A 6,286-nucleotide genomic window follows, 5' to 3' on the forward strand; every position below is an offset into this window, starting at 1 on the left:
CTGCCGCCCTGACCGGGAAAACCGAGAAGTCTGCTGCTTGCCAGGGGCTAAGATTCGCGATGTGATGGAGAGACTGCCGAGACTCATCAAGCCCTCAGATCGCTACCCCTTCCTGCTTCTCCACGTGGGCACCAATGATACTGCGAAGAATGACCTTGAGTGGATCACTGCAGACTACGTGGCTCTGGGATGAAGGATAAAGGAGTTTGAGGCGCAAGTGGTGTTCTCGTCCATCCTCCCCGTGGAAGGAAAAGGCCGGGGTAGGGACCGTCGAATCGTGGAAGTCAACGAATGGCTATGCAGGTGGGTTCGGAGAGAAGGCTTTGGTTCTTTGACCATGGGATGGTGTTCCATGAAGGAGGAGTGCTGGGCAGAGACGGGCTCCACCTAACGAAGAGAGGGAAGAGCATCTTTGCGAGCAGGCTGGGTAACCTAGTGAGGAGGGCTTTAAACTAGGTTCACCGGGGGAAGGAGACCAAAGCCCTGAGGTAAGTGGGAAAGCGGGATACCGGGAGGAAGCACAGGCAGGAACGTCTGTGAGGGGAGGGCTCCTGTCTCATACTGAGAATGAGGGGCGATCAGCAGGTTATCTCAAGTGCTTATATACGAATGCACAAAGCCTTGGAAACAAGCAGGGAGAACTGGAGGTCCTGGTGATGTCAAGGAATTATGACGTGGTTGGAATAACAAAGACTTGGTGGGATAACTCACATGACTGGAGTACTGTGATGGATGGATATAAACTGTTCAGGAAGGACAGGCAGGGCAGAAAAGGTGGGGGAGTAGCACTGTATGTAAGGGAGCAGTATGACTGCTCAGAGCTCCGGTACGAAACTGCAGAAAAACCTGAGTGTCTCTGGATTAAGTTTAGAAGTGTGAGCAACAAGAGTGATGTAGTGGTGGGAGTCTGCTATAGACTACCAGACCAGGGGGATGAGGTGGATGAGGCTTTCTTCCGGCAACTCGCAGAAGCTACTAGATCGCACACCCTGGTTCTCATGGGTGACTTTAATTTTCCTGATATCTGCTGGGAGAGCAATACAGCGGTGCATAGACAATCCAGGAAGTTTTTGGAAAGCGTAGGGGACAATTTCCTGGTGCAAGTGCTAGAGGAGCCAAATAGGGGGGGGGGAGCTTTTCTTGACCTGCTGCTCACAAACCGGGAAGAATTAGTGGGGGAAGCAAAAGTGGATGGGAATCTGGGAGGCAGTGACCATGAGTTGGTTGAGTTCAGGATCCTGACACAGGGAAGAAAGGTAAGCAGCAGGATACGGACCATGGACTTCAGGAAAGCAGGACTTTCAGGACTTCGACTACCTCAGGGAATGGATGGGTAGGATCCCCTGGGGGACTAACATGAAGGGGAAAGGAGTCCAGGAAAGCTGGCTGTATTTCAAGGAATCCCTGTTGAGGTTACAGGGACAAACAATCCCAATGTGTAGAAAGAATAGTAAATATGGCAGGCGACCAGCTTGGCTTAACGGTGAAATCCTAGCGGATCTTAAACATAAAAAAGAAGCTTACAAGAAGTGGAAGGTTGGACATATGACCAGGGAAGAGTATAAAAATATTGCTCGGGCATGTAGGAATGAAATCAGGAGGGCCAAATTGCACCTGGAGCTGCAGCTAGCGAGAGATGTCAAGAATAACAAGAAGGGTTTCTTCAGGTATGTTGGCAACAAGAAGAAAGCCAAGGAAAGTGTGGGCCCCTTACTGAATGAGGGAGGCAACCTAGTGACAGAGGATGTGGAAAAAGCTAATGTACTCAATGCTTTTTTTGCCTCTGTCTTCACTAACAAGGTCAGCTCCCAGACTGCTGCACTGGGCATCACAGCATGGGGAGTAGGTGGCCAGCCCTCTGTGGAGAAAGAGGTGGTTAGGGACTATTTAGAAAAGCTGGACATGCACAAGTCCATGGGGCCGGACGAGTTGCATCCAAGAGTGCTAAAGGAATTGGCGGCTGTGATTGCAGAGCCATTGGCCATTATCTCTGAAAACTCATGGCGTACGGGGGAAGTCCTGGATGACTGGAAAAAGGCTAATGTAGTGCCAATCTTTAAAAAAGGGAAGAAGGAGGATCCTGGGAACTACAGGCCAGTCAGCCTCACCTCAGTCCCCGGAAAAATCATGGAGCAGGTCCTCAAAGAATCAATCCTGAACCACTTACATGAGAGGAAAGTGATCAGGAACAGTCAGCATGGATTCACCAAGGGAAGGTCATGCCTGACTAATCTAATCACCTTCTGTGATGAGATTACTGCTTCTGTGGATGAAGGGAAAGCAGTGGATGTATTGTTTCTTGACTTTAGCAAAGCTTTTGACACGGTCTCCCACAGTATTCTTGTCAGCAAGTTAAAGAAGTATGGGCTGGATGAATGCACTATAAGGTGGGTAGAAGGTTGGCTAGATTGTCGGGCTCAACGGGTAGTGATCAATGGCTCCATGTCTAGTTGGCAGCCGGTGTCAAGTGGAGTGCCCCAGGGGTCGGTCCTGGGGCCGGTTTTGTTCAATATCTTCATAAATGATCATAAATGGAGGATGGTGTGGATTGCACTCTCAGCAAATTTGCGGATGATACTAAACTGGGAGGAGTGGTAGATACGCTGGAGGGCAGGGATAGGATACAGAGGGACCTAGACAAATTGGAGGATTGGGCCAAAAGAAATCTGATGAGGTTCAATAAGGATAAGTGCAGGATCCTGCACTTAGGACGGAAGAACCCAATGCACCGCTACAGACTAGGGACCGAATGGCTAGGCAGCCGTTCTGTGGAAAAGGACCTAGGGGTGACAATGGACGAGAAGCTGGACATGAGTCAACAGTGTGCCCTTGTTGCCAAGAAGGCCAATGGCATTTTGGGATGTATAAGTAGGGGCATAGCGAGCAGATCGAGGGACGTGATCGTTCCCCTCTATTCGACATTGGTGAGGCCTCATCTGGAGTACTGTGTCCAGTTTTGGGCCCCACACTACAAGAAGGATGTGGATAAATTGGAGAGAGTCCAGCGAAGGGCAACAAAAATGATTAGGGGTCTGGAACACATGACTTATGAGGAGAGGCTGAGGGAACTGGGATTGTTTAGTCTGCAGAAGAGAAGAATGAGGGGGGATTTGATAGCTGCTTTCAACTACCTGAGAGGTGGTTCCAGACAGGATGGTTCTAGACTATTCTCAGTGGTAGAAGAGGACAGGACAAGGAGTAATGGTCTCAAGTTGCAGTGGGGGAGGTTTAGGTTGGATATTAGGAAAAGCTTTTTCACTAGGAGGGTGGTGAAACACTGGAATGCGTTACCTAGGGAGGTGGTAGAATCTCCTTCCTTAGAAGTTTTTAAGGTCAGGCTTGACAAAGCCTGGCTGGGATGATTTAATTGGGGATTGGTCCTGCTTTGAGCAGGGGGGTTGGACTAGATGACCTCCTGAGGTCCCTTCCAACCCTGATATTCTATGATTCTATGAGTGAATGAAACACCATAATGGGCCACTCTCTTACCACTTCAAAAGTTATTTCTCCTCCCTTGGTATCCTGCTGTTAATTGATTTATCTCGTTAGACTGACCTAACACTTGGTAAAGCAACCCACATCCTTTCATGTATTTATACCTGCTCCTGTATCTTTTACTTCATACATCTGATGAAATGGGTTCTAGCCCACAAAAGCTTATGCCCAAATAATTTTGTTAGTCTCTAAGGTAGGGGTGGGAAAAAAATATGGCCCACAGGCCACATCCAGCCCGTGGGACTGTCCTGCCCGACCCCTAGGCTCCCGGCCGGGGAGGCTAGCCTCCGGCCCCTCCCCCGCTGCCCCCTTCCCCCACAGCAACGCCGCTGCATGGGCAGTGTGGCTTGTGCCTGCCCACCTCCCAGGCTTTCAAATAAGCCTCTCCTGCCACTCTGAGTGGCATGGTAAGGGGGTGTTGGATAGGGGGCAGGAAGCCCTGGGGAGCAGTCAGGGGATGGGGCGGTTGGATGGGGCGGAGGTTTGGGGGGGGCAGTCAGGAGACGGGGGGGTTGGATAGGGGGTGGTGTCCTGATGGGTCGGGGGGGACAGGGAGCAGGGGGTGTTGGATAGGCGTGGGAGTCCCGGGGAGCCTGTCGGGGCAGGGGTGTGGATAGGGGGCGGGGCAGTCAGGGAACAGGGAGTAGGAGGGGTTGGATAGGGTGTGGGGTCCCAGGGGGTGGTTAGGGACGGGAGTCCTGGGAGGGGGCGGTCAGGGGACAAGGAGTGGGGGGATTGGATGGGTCAGGGGTACTGAGGGGGGCAGTCACGGGACGGGAAGTGGGAGGGGGCACAGCCTTCCCTACCTGGCCCTCCATACCATTTTGCAACCCTGATGTGGCCCTCGGGCCAAAAAGTTTGCCCACCCCTGTGACACAGACTAACACGGCTACCACTGAAACCTGAAACACCATTGTGAGACAACAGATCCAGGGTTTCTTTCTGACTCCTTTAAACCCTGCTTAAGAAGGCATGAGATCCTCAATTTTTTTTAAGATTTACATCCGTCATAAAAGGGGCTTTGAAGCTCCCACAGTGACACAAACGCATGAGTACCCACTCCAGGGCAGACTCTTTAAAAACCAGGACACAAATCCCAAACTGGCTGTGAATTCTAAACTTAGATTTCACCATCTCACTGCACCCAGTGAAAACTCAGGCATTTTAATAACCTTAACACAGAGTCACCTTAGATATTCAGGCCTCTGTCTTGCCACCTAGGTAAGCATCTCTCTATAGATGGCCCTTTGCACCCAGAATCTCAGCAATATTCATGTTACTCCAGATCCCAGTGGACCACTTACTCCAGCTAAACTGTGCTTTAGGTCTCACACCAAAGAAAACACTTGCCACCAATCCTATAATAAACTCTATGAAGATTCCTTAAATAGGAAAAGGAAACTAGAGAGTGATTGCTTTAACCTTGTAAATAAAATATAGACATGTGAATGAGTTAGTCTTAAATTTCAAAAGGTAACATGAGCTTCTATAATCAGCAAGCTCTATTTGACTTTTAGGGCTAAACCAGGCTAAGCAGCCGGGGATGTCTTACTTATTGCCTAGGAACCCCTTACTCCCTCCTGCCCCCTGAGTCCAAGCAGCATAGAGATACCTAGGTCCTTCTGTTTGCGGGTTTTATTCCCCTCCTGCCACATGCTCTGCAAACTCAGCTGATGAATGGGAATCCACTTGCATGGTTTATCTTCCCGGGGAGGACAGCAGAACAACAAGGGTTTTAGTCCTTTTGTTGATGGTTTCTCAATCCAGATGCAGGGAGTTTTCAGTTGTAAGATCCACCCATCGCCTCTCTGGCATTGATGCTCTTTTGGGAGGGGTATAACAATTTCTGTAGAAAAGCAGCTCTTGATGCTTTGTGCCTCTCTCCTGTATGGTGATTCAGACAGTCACAGAGACTCACAATACGCCCACTCAAATCTTATATTAAAATGTGAGATGAGGTCCCCGGGCGCAACCTGGACTGTGAAAGGTCCGTTTGGCTCATTTTGCTGTTGGCACAATGTTGTCTCACAGCTTTAGTTAACATATCTTTTGCAACTAAAGAGGATGGATGCACTGAGTGCGTGGCCAACTTGATTGTCTTTCCTTCCTCTTTCTCAAACTGGCACTGACTGGCAGCCAAGCACAGCACTCGTTCTGTCACTAATAGCATGACGTAATATGCTTTCAGCTCTGGTATGAGTCAAAATTGAGGAAAGAAAAATCTGGCGAGCATTCCTTTCCGAGGCATGGGATCAACCTTTCAGAAGGCCTATTGAGGGAAGGGAAAAGACAGTACTTTGTAGTCCATGCACTAGGGTTTAGAGCCACTTAATTTTTCAAAGAGCCATCAGGTGAGAGCCAAAGAGGAGATTTCACAAATTTGAATTCACCACTCCCCTATACAAGTGCAATCTCCAGTAAGAGGGGCAGCTGCACCTGCAACATTCAGTAGTAGATGTACCAGTCCATGGCAGTATCTACAGCCCACTTATCTAGGCACAAATGGCATCATATGTTATTGTAGAGCCTTCATTGGGAATAAGTGTAAGCTGGCAGTTAAGGCTCTCAAGTATGAGAAGGGATTCCCTCCTCTATGGAGAACAATAACTGCATTATTCCCTGATGTGTGAAAACAGATTCCTTGTGTTAAATCTGGAGTTTGGAGGAGAATAATGAGGTATTATTGCCCATGCCTTCTGCTGAGTATCCTACAGAAATGTCTTTCATCCTTCCCACTGAGATTTGCCCCCATCCCTAATCCTCTGGCTTGTTTAGATGAATGCATGCTTCC

The 6,286-nt window shown here is 49.2% G+C and overlaps 1 long non-coding RNA gene across 1 annotated transcript in view; it reads right to left on the bottom strand.

Annotated features, from left to right (window-relative positions):
* The window catches only part of LOC122464613, a 93,176-nt gene extending 87,550 nt beyond the window's left edge, over nucleotides 1-5,626 (bottom strand). The window contains exon 1 of the long non-coding RNA XR_006288810.1: nucleotides 5,108-5,626. This is a non-coding gene — a long non-coding RNA (uncharacterized LOC122464613). The remainder of the gene's footprint in view (nucleotides 1-5,107) is intronic.
* Between the last annotated feature and the right edge of the window lie 660 nt (nucleotides 5,627-6,286).

The sequence above is a fragment of the Chelonia mydas genome, chromosome 2, assembly GCF_015237465.2.
Source record: "Chelonia mydas isolate rCheMyd1 chromosome 2, rCheMyd1.pri.v2, whole genome shotgun sequence".
NCBI lineage: Eukaryota > Metazoa > Chordata > Testudines > Cheloniidae > Chelonia > Chelonia mydas.